General features: G+C 36.0%; 16 non-coding genes across 16 annotated transcripts; all 16 read right to left on the bottom strand.

Moving 5' to 3' along the window:
• Positions 1–151: 151 nt before the first annotated feature.
• Positions 152–242, bottom strand: TRNAR-UCU (transfer RNA arginine (anticodon UCU)). Its single transcript is given in 2 exon segments — positions 152–187; positions 206–242. It is a non-coding gene; the product is annotated as a tRNA-Arg (tRNA).
• Positions 243–1,115: 873 nt separating this feature from the next.
• Positions 1,116–1,206, bottom strand: TRNAR-UCU (transfer RNA arginine (anticodon UCU)). The gene is given in 2 exon segments: positions 1,116–1,151; positions 1,170–1,206. It is a non-coding gene; the product is annotated as a tRNA-Arg (tRNA).
• A 341-nt stretch (positions 1,207–1,547) lies between these two features.
• On the bottom strand, positions 1,548–1,620 carry TRNAK-UUU (transfer RNA lysine (anticodon UUU)). The gene has a single exon. It is a non-coding gene; the product is annotated as a tRNA-Lys (tRNA).
• Positions 1,621–2,484: 864 nt separating this feature from the next.
• Positions 2,485–2,557, bottom strand: TRNAK-UUU (transfer RNA lysine (anticodon UUU)). The gene has a single exon. It is a non-coding gene; the product is annotated as a tRNA-Lys (tRNA).
• Positions 2,558–3,447: 890 nt separating this feature from the next.
• On the bottom strand, positions 3,448–3,520 carry TRNAK-UUU (transfer RNA lysine (anticodon UUU)). Its single transcript has one exon. It is a non-coding gene; the product is annotated as a tRNA-Lys (tRNA).
• Positions 3,521–4,384: 864 nt separating this feature from the next.
• TRNAK-UUU (transfer RNA lysine (anticodon UUU)) lies at positions 4,385–4,457 on the bottom strand. The gene has a single exon. It is a non-coding gene; the product is annotated as a tRNA-Lys (tRNA).
• A 459-nt stretch (positions 4,458–4,916) lies between these two features.
• On the bottom strand, positions 4,917–5,007 carry TRNAR-UCU (transfer RNA arginine (anticodon UCU)). The gene is given in 2 exon segments: positions 4,917–4,952; positions 4,971–5,007. It is a non-coding gene; the product is annotated as a tRNA-Arg (tRNA).
• An 873-nt stretch (positions 5,008–5,880) lies between these two features.
• Positions 5,881–5,971, bottom strand: TRNAR-UCU (transfer RNA arginine (anticodon UCU)). The gene is given in 2 exon segments: positions 5,881–5,916; positions 5,935–5,971. It is a non-coding gene; the product is annotated as a tRNA-Arg (tRNA).
• A 1,278-nt stretch (positions 5,972–7,249) lies between these two features.
• Positions 7,250–7,322, bottom strand: TRNAK-UUU (transfer RNA lysine (anticodon UUU)). The gene has a single exon. It is a non-coding gene; the product is annotated as a tRNA-Lys (tRNA).
• Positions 7,323–7,781: 459 nt separating this feature from the next.
• Positions 7,782–7,872, bottom strand: TRNAR-UCU (transfer RNA arginine (anticodon UCU)). Its single transcript is given in 2 exon segments — positions 7,782–7,817; positions 7,836–7,872. It is a non-coding gene; the product is annotated as a tRNA-Arg (tRNA).
• An 873-nt stretch (positions 7,873–8,745) lies between these two features.
• TRNAR-UCU (transfer RNA arginine (anticodon UCU)) lies at positions 8,746–8,836 on the bottom strand. Its single transcript is given in 2 exon segments — positions 8,746–8,781; positions 8,800–8,836. It is a non-coding gene; the product is annotated as a tRNA-Arg (tRNA).
• A 341-nt stretch (positions 8,837–9,177) lies between these two features.
• TRNAK-UUU (transfer RNA lysine (anticodon UUU)) lies at positions 9,178–9,250 on the bottom strand. Its single transcript has one exon. It is a non-coding gene; the product is annotated as a tRNA-Lys (tRNA).
• Positions 9,251–10,114: 864 nt separating this feature from the next.
• Positions 10,115–10,187, bottom strand: TRNAK-UUU (transfer RNA lysine (anticodon UUU)). The gene has a single exon. It is a non-coding gene; the product is annotated as a tRNA-Lys (tRNA).
• An 890-nt stretch (positions 10,188–11,077) lies between these two features.
• On the bottom strand, positions 11,078–11,150 carry TRNAK-UUU (transfer RNA lysine (anticodon UUU)). The gene has a single exon. It is a non-coding gene; the product is annotated as a tRNA-Lys (tRNA).
• Positions 11,151–12,546: 1,396 nt separating this feature from the next.
• Positions 12,547–12,637, bottom strand: TRNAR-UCU (transfer RNA arginine (anticodon UCU)). The gene is given in 2 exon segments: positions 12,547–12,582; positions 12,601–12,637. It is a non-coding gene; the product is annotated as a tRNA-Arg (tRNA).
• Positions 12,638–13,510: 873 nt separating this feature from the next.
• Positions 13,511–13,601, bottom strand: TRNAR-UCU (transfer RNA arginine (anticodon UCU)). Its single transcript is given in 2 exon segments — positions 13,511–13,546; positions 13,565–13,601. It is a non-coding gene; the product is annotated as a tRNA-Arg (tRNA).
• Between the last annotated feature and the right edge of the window lie 161 nt (positions 13,602–13,762).

The raw sequence follows: 13,762 nt of genomic DNA, 5'->3' as shown, positions 1-13,762 counted from the left end.
CTTCTGCATAGATTACCCAAATTGAACGGTGTCTCTTTAAAATAGACTTCCTTTTACTGACCTTTTTTAGCAAATGATTTTGGTGAAGCAGAAGCATGCATGCATCGCTTATAACTTCTTTAAATAGTTATGAAATACACAGGGATAAAACTGACTCTGGTGGGATTCGAACCCACAGCCTTTGAATACCTTCTTGACATTCACCTAGAAGTCCAATGCGCTATCCATTGCGCCACAGAGCCAATCTGCTTGAGTGAGGTGCACAGATATTCAGAAATGAAATAATGAGCTTTGAGCTGTTGATCAACTTTATAAAGTTCATTGGATACTATAACCATGGCTATATTTTGAATATTGAATTGGGTAAAAGTTATTCACCGTGTCAAACTACATGATACAGTTGGTAAGTCTGCATACAACTTAAGTTTAGTGTATCATCATCTGATATATGAGACAGATGGGTTTTTCACTTCTCCATGAAAGACATTTTTTTTTAATTTTGGTAATGGAATATCTTATTCATCATGCAGTGGAACACAAAAAGAATGTACAATCAGAATACTTTTTCTTTAAAGTAGCCTACCGCCTGAACGGGGACTTGAACCCTGGACCCTCAGATTAAAAGTCTGATGCTCTACCGACTGAGCTATCCAGACTCTGATACAGCAAACCTCAAAATCACCTAATCAAAATTTGGCAGTGTCCCAACTAACGCTATGTTTCTTAAGATGGTTACCTGAAGAAGGTACCAAATACACTAGAATATAATAATGAATTGATATTTCAAGCATTTGAAATTTCTTCAGTAAATGTAACCTTATTTTTAGTCCTGAAGTTGCTACTATCTCATTTTTTTGCTGACGTCAAATTCATATGTGTTTATTGACATGGTAAAATTAAGGAAGGGCCCAAAATCTTACTTCCGAGTAAATTATATTTTCATCAGTACAGCTGACAATTTCCTCTTCTGCATAGATTACCCAAATTGAACGGTGTCTCTTTAAAATAGACTTCCTTTTACTGACCTTTTTTAGCAAATGATTTTGGTGAAGCAGAAGCATGCATGCATCGCTTATAACTTCTTTAAATAGTTATGAAATAAACAGGGATAAAACTGACTCTGGTGGGATTCGAACCCACAGCCTTTGAATACCTTCTTGACATTCACCTAGAAGTCCAATGCGCTATCCATTGCGCCACAGAGCCAATCTGCTTGAGTGAGGTGCACAGATATTCAGAAATGAAATAATGAGCTTTGAGCTGTTGATCAACTTTATAAAGTTCATTGGATACTATAACCATGGCTATATTTTGAATATTGAATTGGGTAAAAGTTATTCACCGTGTCAAACTACATGATACAGTTGGTAAGTCTGCATAAAACTTAAGTTTAGTGTATCGTCATCTGATATATGAGACAGATGGGTTTTTCACTTCTCCATGAAAGACGTTTTTTTTTAATTTTGGTAATGGAATATCTTATTCATCATGCAGTGGAACACAAAAAGAATGTACAATCAGAATACTTTTTCTTTAAAGTAGCCGACCGCCTGAACAGGGACTTGAACCCTGGACCCTCAGATTAAAAGTCTGATGCTCTACCGACTGAGCTATCCAGGCTCTGCAACACTGCAACTAAAAATCAGCTAAAAATGATGTGGACGCACACCAACCTACACTTTAATTCTTAATATGGTTACATATATTAGCAATCAAATATGTAGAGTTTAATAATTAATTGATATTTCAAGCATTTGAAATTTCAGCAGCACACGTAATCTATTTTAAATCCTGAAATTCGTTCTATCTCATTTTCGGCTGACTTAGAAATCATGTCTCTAAATTGACATTGTGAAATTAGTAAAAGGCCAAATACTATTACTAGGTACTAAATTACATGTCCAGCAGTATAACTGGAAATTTACTCTTGGGCATAGATTATGCAACATTTTCAAAGCAAACAGTGTCTGTTTAAATAGACTTTCTTTCACTGCCGTTTTGGTAAATGTCTCTGGTTATGCAGAAGCAGGCATTGTTTGTTACTGTTTCAATTAGTTATAAGATAAAGGAGGGATAAAACTGACCCAGCTAGTATTCCAACCCAAAGACTTTGAATGCTTTCTCTACATTCGCCTAGAACCCCAAGCCGCTATCCATTGCACCAGAGATCCAACCTGATTCAACAAGGTGAACAGAAATTCTCAAATAAAAAGATGAGCTATCAGCGGTTGACCAACTTTATAAAGTGATTTGGAAACTATAAGCAGGGTTCCATTTTGAACATTGAATTGGGGAAAAGATAATCAACATCTCAAACGACATGATACCGTTGCGGTAAGTCTTCTTAACTCTTGTCAAATGGTACACGACCGATGGGTATTTAATGGCTCCATTAAGAGTAACTTGCAATTACTCTAATGGGACTACTCGTTCATTGGATCCTGAAAAGAGCATGTCATTAGAGTACATTTTCTTTAAACAAACCGCCTGAACAGGGACTTGAACCCTGGACCCTCAGATTAAAAGTCTGATGCTCTACCGACTGAGCTATCCAGGCTCTGATACAGCAAACCTCAAAATCACCTAATCAAAATTTGGCAGTGTCCCAACTAACGCTATGTTTCTTAAGATGGTTACCTGAAGAAGGTACCAAACACACTAGAATATAATAATGAATTGATATTTCAAGCATTTGAAATTTCTTCAGTAAATGTAACCTTATTTTTAGTCCTGAAGTTGCTACTATCTCATTTTTTTGCTGACGTCAAATTCATATGTGTTTATTGACATGGTAAAATTAAGGAAGGGCCCAAAATCTTACTTCCGAGTAAATTATATTTTCATCAGTACAGCTGACAATTTCCTCTTCTGCATAGATTACCCAAATTGAACGGTGTCTCTTTAAAATAGACTTCCTTTTACTGACCTTTTTTAGCAAATGATTTTGGTGAAGCAGAAGCATGCATGCATCGCTTATAACTTCTTTAAATAGTTATGAAATAAACAGGGATAAAACTGACTCTGGTGGGATTCGAACCACAGCCTTTGAATACCTTCTTGACATTCACCTAGAAGTTCAATGCGCTATCCATTGCGCCACAGAGCCAATCTGCTTGAATGAGGTGCACAGATATTCAGAAATGAAATAATGAGCTTTGAGCTGTTGATCAACTTTATAAAGTTCATTGGATACTATAACCATGGCTATATCTTGAATATTGAATTGGGTAAAAGTTATTCACCGTGTCAAACTACATGATACAGTTGGTAAGTCTGCATACAACTTAAGTTTAGTGTATCGTCATCTGATATATGAGACAGATGGGTTTTTCACTTCTCCATGAAAGACGTTTTTTTTTAATTTTGGTAATGGAATATCTTATTCATCATGCAGTGGAACACAAAAAGAATGTACAATCAGAATACTTTTTCTTTAAAGTAGCCGACCGCCTGAACAGGGACTTGAACCCTGGACCCTCAGATTAAAAGTCTGATGCTCTACCGACTGAGCTATCCAGGCTCTGCAACACTGCAACTAAAAATCAGCTAAAAATGATGTGGACGCACACCAACCTACACTTTAATTCTTAATATGGTTACATATATTAGCAATCAAATATGTAGAGTTTAATAATTAATTGATATTTCAAGCATTTGAAATTTCAGCAGCACACGTAATCTATTTTAAATCCTGAAATTCGTTCTATCTCATTTTCGGCTGACTTAGAAATCATGTCTCTAAATTGACATTGTGAAATTAGTAAAAGGCCAAATACTATTACTAGGTACTAAATTACATGTCCAGCAGTATAACTGGAAATTTACTCTTGGGCATAGATTATGCAACATTTTCAAAGCAAACAGTGTCTGTTTAAATAGACTTTCTTTCACTGCCGTTTTGGTAAATGTCTCTGGTTATGCAGAAGCAGGCATTGTTTGTTACTGTTTCAATTAGTTATAAGATAAAGGAGGGATAAAACTGACCCAGCTAGTATTCCAACCCAAAGACTTTGAATGCTTTCTCTACATTCGCCTAGAACCCCAAGCCGCTATCCATTGCACCAGAGATCCAACCTGATTCAACAAGGTGAACAGAAATTCTCAAATAAAAAGATGAGCTATCAGCGGTTGACCAACTTTATAAAGTGATTTGGAAACTATAAGCAGGGTTCCATTTTGAACATTGAATTGGGGAAAAGATAATCAACATCTCAAACGACATGATACCGTTGCGGTAAGTCTTCTTAACTCTTGTCAAATGGTACACGACCGATGGGTATTTAATGGCTCCATTAAGAGTAACTTGCAATTACTCTAATGGGACTACTCGTTCATTGGATCCTGAAAAGAGCATGTCATTAGAGTACATTTTCTTTAAACAAACCGCCTGAACAGGGACTTGAACCCTGGACCCTCAGATTAAAAGTCTGATGCTCTACCGACTGAGCTATCCAGGCTCTGATACAGCAAACCTCAAAATCACCTAATCAAAATTTGGCAGTGTCCCAACTAACGCTATGTTTCTTAAGATGGTTACCTGAAGAAGGTACCAAATACACTAGAATATAATAATGAATTGATATTTCAAGCATTTGAAATTTCTTCAGTAAATGTAACCTTATTTTTAGTCCTGAAGTTGCTACTATCTCATTTTTTTGCTGACGTCAAATTCATATGTGTTTATTGACATGGTAAAATTAAGGAAGGGCCCAAAATCTTACTTCCGAGTAAATTATATTTTCATCAGTACAGCTGACAATTTCCTCTTCTGCATAGATTACCCAAATTGAACGGTGTCTCTTTAAAATAGACTTCCTTTTACTGACCTTTTTTAGCAAATGATTTTGGTGAAGCAGAAGCATGCATGCATCGCTTATAACTTCTTTAAATAGTTATGAAATACACAGGGATAAAACTGACTCTGGTGGGATTCGAACCCACAGCCTTTGAATACCTTCTTGACATTCACCTAGAAGTCCAATGCGCTATCCATTGCGCCACAGAGCCAATCTGCTTGAGTGAGGTGCACAGATATTCAGAAATGAAATAATGAGCTTTGAGCTGTTGATCAACTTTATAAAGTTCATTGGATACTATAACCATGGCTATATTTTGAATATTGAATTGGGTAAAAGTTATTCACCGTGTCAAACTACATGATACAGTTGGTAAGTCTGCATACAACTTAAGTTTAGTGTATCATCATCTGATATATGAGACAGATGGGTTTTTCACTTCTCCATGAAAGACATTTTTTTTTAATTTTGGTAATGGAATATCTTATTCATCATGCAGTGGAACACAAAAAGAATGTACAATCAGAATACTTTTTCTTTAAAGTAGCCTACCGCCTGAACGGGAACTTGAACCCTGGACCCTCAGATTAAAAGTCTGATGCTCTACCGACTGAGCTATCCAGGCTCTGATACAGCAAACCTCAAAATCACCTAATCAAAATTTGGCAGCGTCCCAACTAACGCTATGTTTCTTAAGATGGTTACCTGAAGAAGGTACCAAATACACTAGAATATAATAATGAATTGATATTTCAAGCATTTGAAATTTCTTCAGTAAATGTAACCTTATTTTTAGTCCTGAAGTTGCTACTATCTCATTTTTTTGCTGACGTCAAATTCATATGTGTTTATTGACATGGTAAAATTAAGGAAGGGCCCAAAATCTTACTTCCGAGTAAATTATATTTTCATCAGTACAGCTGACAATTTCCTCTTCTGCATAGATTACCCAAATTGAACGGTGTCTCTTTAAAATAGACTTCCTTTTACTGACCTTTTTTAGCAAATGATTTTGGTGAAGCAGAAGCATGCATGCATCGCTTATAACTTCTTTAAATAGTTATGAAATAAACAGGGATAAAACTGACTCTGGTGGGATTCGAACCCACAGCCTTTGAATACCTTCTTGACATTCACCTAGAAGTCCAATGCGCTATCCATTGCGCCACAGAGCCAATCTGCTTGAGTGAGGTGCACAGATATTCAGAAATGAAATAATGAGCTTTGAGCTGTTGATCAACTTTATAAAGTTCATTGGATACTATAACCATGGCTATATTTTGAATATTGAATTGGGTAAAAGTTATTCACCGTGTCAAACTACATGATACAGTTGGTAAGTCTGCATAAAACTTAAGTTTAGTGTATCGTCATCTGATATATGAGACAGATGGGTTTTTCACTTCTCCATGAAAGACGTTTTTTTTTAATTTTGGTAATGGAATATCTTATTCATCATGCAGTGGAACACAAAAAGAATGTACAATCAGAATACTTTTTCTTTAAAGTAGCCGACCGCCTGAAGAGGGACTTGAACCCTGGACCCTCAGATTAAAAGTCTGATGCTCTACCGACAGAGCTATCCAGGCTCTGCAACACTGCAACTAAAAATCAGCTAAAAATGATGTGGACGCACACCAACCTACACTTTAATTCTTAATATGGTTACATATATTAGCAATCAAATATGTAGAGTTTAATAATTAATTGATATTTCAAGCATTTGAAATTTCAGCAGCACACGTAATCTATTTTAAATCCTGAAATTCGTTCTATCTCATTTTCGGCTGACTTAGAAATCATGTCTCTAAATTGACATTGTGAAATTAGTAAAAGGCCAAATACTATTACTAGGTACTAAATTACATGTCCAGCAGTATAACTGGAAATTTACTCTTGGGCATAGATTATGCAACATTTTCAAAGCAAACAGTGTCTGTTTAAATAGACTTTCTTTCACTGCCGTTTTGGTAAATGTCTCTGGTTATGCAGAAGCAGGCATTGTTTGTTACTGTTTCAATTAGTTATAAGATAAAGGAGGGATAAAACTGACCCAGCTAGTATTCCAACCCAAAGACTTTGAATGCTTTCTCTACATTCGCCTAGAACCCCAAGCCGCTATCCATTGCACCAGAGATCCAACCTGATTCAACAAGGTGAACAGAAATTCTCAAATAAAAAGATGAGCTATCAGCGGTTGACCAACTTTATAAAGTGATTTGGAAACTATAAGCAGGGTTCCATTTTGAACATTGAATTGGGGAAAAGATAATCAACATCTCAAACGACATGATACCGTTGCGGTAAGTCTTCTTAACTCTTGTCAAATGGTACACGACCGATGGGTATTTAATGGCTCCATTAAGAGTAACTTGCAATTACTCTAATGGGACTACTCGTTCATTGGATCCTGAAAAGAGCATGTCATTAGAGTACATTTTCTTTAAACAAACCGCCTGAACAGGGACTTGAACCCTGGACCCTCAGATTAAAAGTCTGATGCTCTACCGACTGAGCTATCCAGGCTCTGATACAGCAAACCTCAAAATCACCTAATCAAAATTTGGCAGTGTCCCAACTAACGCTATGTTTCTTAAGATGGTTACCTGAAGAAGGTACCAAATACACTAGAATATAATAATGAATTGATATTTCAAGCATTTGAAATTTCTTCAGTAAATGTAACCTTATTTTTAGTCCTGAAGTTGCTACTATCTCATTTTTTTGCTGACGTCAAATTCATATGTGTTTATTGACATGGTAAAATTAAGGAAGGGCCCAAAATCTTACTTCCGAGTAAATTATATTTTCATCAGTACAGCTGACAATTTCCTCTTCTGCATAGATTACCCAAATTGAACGGTGTCTCTTTAAAATAGACTTCCTTTTACTGACCTTTTTTAGCAAATGATTTTGGTGAAGCAGAAGCATGCATGCATCGCTTATAACTTCTTTAAATAGTTATGAAATACACAGGGATAAAACTGACTCTGGTGGGATTCGAACCCACAGCCTTTGAATACCTTCTTGACATTCACCTAGAAGACCAATGCGCTATCCATTGCGCCACAGAGCCAATCTGCTTGAGTGAGGTGCACAGATATTCAGAAATGAAATAATGAGCTTTGAGCTGTTGATCAACTTTATAAAGTTCATTGGATACTATAACCATGGCTATATTTTGAATATTGAATTGGGTAAAAGTTATTCACCGTGTCAAACTACATGATACAGTTGGTAAGTCTGCATACAACTTAAGTTTAGTGTATCATCATCTGATATATGAGACAGATGGGTTTTTCACTTCTCCATGAAAGACATTTTTTTTTAATTTTGGTAATGGAATATCTTATTCATCATGCAGTGGAACACAAAAAGAATGTACAATCAGAATACTTTTTCTTTAAAGTAGCCTACCGCCTGAACGGGGACTTGAACCCTGGACCCTCAGATTAAAAGTCTGATGCTCTACCGACTGAGCTATCCAGACTCTGATACAGCAAACCTCAAAATCACCTAATCAAAATTTGGCAGTGTCCCAACTAACGCTATGTTTCTTAAGATGGTTACCTGAAGAAGGTACCAAATACACTAGAATATAATAATGAATTGATATTTCAAGCATTTGAAATTTCTTCAGTAAATGTAACCTTATTTTTAGTCCTGAAGTTGCTACTATCTCATTTTTTTGCTGACGTCAAATTCATATGTGTTTATTGACATGGTAAAATTAAGGAAGGGCCCAAAATCTTACTTCCGAGTAAATTATATTTTCATCAGTACAGCTGACAATTTCCTCTTTTGCATAGATTACCCAAATTGAACGGTGTCTCTTTAAAATAGACTTCCTTTTACTGACCTTTTTTAGCAAATGATTTTGGTGAAGCAGAAGCATGCATGCATCGCTTATAACTTCTTTAAATAGTTATGAAATAAACAGGGATAAAACTGACTCTGGTGGGATTCGAACCCACAGCCTTTGAATACCTTCTTGACATTCACCTAGAAGTCCAATGCGCTATCCATTGCGCCACAGAGCCAATCTGCTTGAGTGAGGTGCACAGATATTCAGAAATGAAATAATGAGCTTTGAGCTGTTGATCAACTTTATAAAGTTCATTGGATACTATAACCATGGCTATATTTTGAATATTGAATTGGGTAAAAGTTATTCACCGTGTCAAACTACATGATACAGTTGGTAAGTCTGCATAAAACTTAAGTTTAGTGTATCGTCATCTGATATATGAGACAGATGGGTTTTTCACTTCTCCATGAAAGACGTTTTTTTTTAATTTTGGTAATGGAATATCTTATTCATCATGCAGTGGAACACAAAAAGAATGTACAATCAGAATACTTTTTCTTTAAAGTAGCCGACCGCCTGAACAGGGACTTGAACCCTGGACCCTCAGATTAAAAGTCTGATGCTCTACCGACTGAGCTATCCAGGCTCTGCAACACTGCAACTAAAAATCAGCTAAAAATGATGTGGACGCACACCAACCTACACTTTAATTCTTAATATGGTTACATATATTAGCAATCAAATATGTAGAGTTTAATAATTAATTGATATTTCAAGCATTTGAAATTTCAGCAGCACACGTAATCTATTTTAAATCCTGAAATTCGTTCTATCTCATTTTCGGCTGACTTAGAAATCATGTCTCTAAATTGACATTGTGAAATTAGTAAAAGGCCAAATACTATTACTAGGTACTAAATTACATGTCCAGCAGTATAACTGGAAATTTACTCTTGGGCATAGATTATGCAACATTTTCAAAGCAAACAGTGTCTGTTTAAATAGACTTTCTTTCACTGCCGTTTTGGTAAATGTCTCTGGTTATGCAGAAGCAGGCATTGTTTGTTACTGTTTCAATTAGTTATAAGATAAAGGAGGGATAAAACTGACCCAGCTAGTATTCCAACCCAAAGACTTTGAATGCTTTCTCTACATTCGCCTAGAACCCCAAGCCGCTATCCATTGCACCAGAGATCCAACCTGATTCAACAAGGTGAACAGAAATTCTCAAATAAAAAGATGAGCTATCAGCGGTTGACCAACTTTATAAAGTGATTTGGAAACTATAAGCAGGGTTCCATTTTGAACATTGAATTGGGGAAAAGATAATCAACATCTCAAACGACATGATACCGTTGCGGTAAGTCTTCTTAACTCTTGTCAAATGGTACACGACCGATGGGTATTTAATGGCTCCATTAAGAGTAACTTGCAATTACTCTAATGGGACTACTCGTTCATTGGATCCTGAAAAGAGCATGTCATTAGAGTACATTTTCTTTAAACAAACCGCCTGAACAGGGACTTGAACCCTGGACCCTCAGATTAAAAGTCTGATGCTCTACCGACTGAGCTATCCAGGCTCTGATACAGCAAACCTCAAAATCACCTAATCAAAATTTGGCAGTGTCCCAACTAACGCTATGTTTCTTAAGATGGTTACCTGAAGAAGGTACCAAACACACTAGAATATAATAATGAATTGATATTTCAAGCATTTGAAATTTCTTCAGTAAATGTAACCTTATTTTTAGTCCTGAAGTTGCTACTATCTCATTTTTTTGCTGACGTCAAATTCATATGTGTTTATTGACATGGTAAAATTAAGGAAGGGCCCAAAATCTTACTTCCGAGTAAATTATATTTTCATCAGTACAGCTGACAATTTCCTCTTCTGCATAGATTACCCAAATTGAACGGTGTCTCTTTAAAATAGACTTCCTTTTACTGACCTTTTTTAGCAAATGATTTTGGTGAAGCAGAAGCATGCATGCATCGCTTATAACTTCTTTAAATAGTTATGAAATAAACAGGGATAAAACTGACTCTGGTGGGATTCGAACCACAGCCTTTGAATACCTTCTTGACATTCACCTAGAAGTTCAATGCGCTATCCATTGCGCCACAGAGCCAATCTGCTTGAATGAGGTGCACAGATATTCAGAAATGAAATAATGAGCTTTGAGCTGTTGATCAACTTTATAAAGTTCATTGGATACTATAACCATGGCTATATCTTGAATATTGAATTGGGTAAAAGTTATTCACCGTGTCAAACTACATGATACAGTTGGTAAGTCTGCATACAACTTAAGTTTAGTGTATCGTCATCTGATATATGAGACAGATGGGTTTTTCACTTCTCCATGAAAGACGTTTTTTTTTAATTTTGGTAATGGAATATCTTATTCATCATGCAGTGGAACACAAAAAGAATGTACAATCAGAATACTTTTTCTTTAAAGTAGCCGACCGCCTGAACAGGGACTTGAACCCTGGACCCTCAGATTAAAAGTCTGATGCTCTACCGACTGAGCTATCCAGGCTCTGCAACACTGCAACTAAAAACCAGCTAAAAATGATGTGGACGCACACCAACCTACACTTTAATTCTTAATATGGTTACATATATTAGCAATCAAATATGTAGAGTTTAATAATTAATTGATATTTCAAGCATTTGAAATTTCAGCAGCACACGTAATCTATTTTAAATCCTGAAATTCGTTCTATCTCATTTTCGGCTGACTTAGAAATCATGTCTCTAAATTGACATTGTGAAATTAGTAAAAGGCCAAATACTATTACTAGGTACTAAATTACATGTCCAGCAGTATAACTGGAAATTTACTCTTGGGCATAGATTATGCAACATTTTCAAAGCAAACAGTGTCTGTTTAAATAGACTTTCTTTCACTGCCGTTTTGGTAAATGTCTCTGGTTATGCAGAAGCAGGCATTGTTTGTTACTGTTTCAATTAGTTATAAGATAAAGGAGGGATAAAACTGACCCAGCTAGTATTCCAACCCAAAGACTTTGAATGCTTTCTCTACATTCGCCTAGAACCCCAAGCCGCTATCCATTGCACCAGAGATCCAACCTGATTCAACAAGGTGAACAGAAATTCTCAAATAAAAAGATGAGCTATCAGCGGTTGACCAACTTTATAAAGTGATTTGGAAACTATAAGCAGGGTTCCATTTTGAACATTGAATTGGGGAAAAGATAATCAACATCTCAAACGACATGATACCGTTGCGGTAAGTCTTCTTAACTCTTGTCAAATGGTACACGACCGATGGGTATTTAATGGCTCCATTAAGAGTAACTTGCAATTACTCTAATGGGACTACTCGTTCATTGGATCCTGAAAAGAGCATGTCATTAGAGTACATTTTCTTTAAACAAACCGCCTGAACAAGGACTTGAACCCTGGACCCTCAGATTAAAAGTCTGATGCTCTACCGACTGAGCTATCCAGGCTCTGATACAGCAAACCTCAAAATCACCTAATCAAAATTTGGCAGTGTCCCAACTAACGCTATGTTTCTTAAGATGGTTACCTGAAGAAGGTACCAAATACACTAGAATATAATAATGAATTGATATTTCAAGCATTTGAAATTTCTTCAGTAAATGTAACCTTATTTTTAGTCCTGAAGTTGCTACTATCTCATTTTTTTGCTGACGTCAAATTCATATGTGTTTATTGACATGGTAAAATTAAGGAAGGGCCCAAAATCTTACTTCCGAGTAAATTATATTTTCATCAGTACAGCTGACAATTTCCTCTTCTGCATAGATTACCCAAATTGAACGGTGTCTCTTTAAAATAGACTTCCTTTTACTGACCTTTTTTAGCAAATGATTTTGGTGAAGCAGAAGCATGCATGCATCGCTTATAACTTCTTTAAATAGTTATGAAATACACAGGGATAAAACTGACTCTGGTGGGATTCGAACCCACAGCCTTTGAATACCTTCTTGACATTCACCTAGAAGACCAATGCGCTATCCATTGCGCCACAGAGCCAATCTGCTTGAGTGAGGTGCACAGATATTCAGAAATGAAATAATGAGCTTTGAGCTGTTGATCAACTTTATAAAGTTCATTGGATACTATAACCATGGCTATATTTTGAATATTGAATTGGGTAAAAGTTATTCACCGTGTCAAACTACATGATACAGTTGGTAAGTCTGCATACAACTTAAGTTTAGTGTATCATCATCTGATATATGAGACAGATGGGTTTTTCACTTCTCCATGAAAGACATTTTTTTTTAATTTTGGTAATGGAATATCTTATTCATCATGCAGTGGAACACAAAAAGAATGTACAATCAGAATACTTTTTCTTTAAAGTAGCCTACCGCCTGAACGGGGACTTGAACCCTGGACCCTCAGATTAAAAGTCTGATGCTCTACCGACTGAGCTATCCAGACTCTGATACAGCAAACCTCAAAATCACCTAATCAAAATTTGGCAGTGTCCCAACTAACGCTATGTTTCTTAAGATGGTTACCTGAAGAAGGTACCAAATACACTAGAATATAATAATGAATTGATATTTCAAGCATTTGAAATTTCTTCAGTAAATGTAACCTTATTTTTAGTCCTGAAGTTGCTACTATCTCATTTTTTTGCTGACGTCAAATTCATATGTGTTTATTGACATGGTAAAATTAAGGAAGGGCCCAAAATCTTACTTCCGAGTAAATTATATTTTCATCAGTACAGCTGACAATTTCCTCTTCTGCATAGATTACCCAAATTGAACGGTGTCTCTTTAAAATAGACTTCCTTTTACTGACCTTTTTTAGCAAATGATTTTGGTGAAGCAGAAGCATGCATGCATCGCTTATAACTTCTTTAAATAGTTATGAAATAAACAGGGATAAAACTGACTCTGGTGGGATTCGAACCCACAGCCTTTGAATACCTTCTTGACATTCACCTAGAAGTCCAATGCGCTATCCATTGCGCCACAGAGCCAATCTGCTTGAGTGAGGTGCACAGATATTCAGAAATGAAATAATGAGCTTTGAGCTGTTGATCAACTTTATAAAGTTCATTGGATACTATAACCATGGCTATATTTTGAATATTGAATTGGGTAAAAGTTATTCACCGTGTCAAACTACATGATACAGTTG

The sequence above is a fragment of the Triturus cristatus genome, chromosome 4_1, assembly GCF_964204655.1.
Source record: "Triturus cristatus chromosome 4_1, aTriCri1.1, whole genome shotgun sequence".
NCBI classification, from domain to species: Eukaryota; Metazoa; Chordata; class Amphibia; order Caudata; family Salamandridae; genus Triturus; species Triturus cristatus.
The sequence above is the reverse complement of the archived record's forward strand: the minus strand, read 5'-3'. Positions and strand labels throughout refer to the sequence as shown.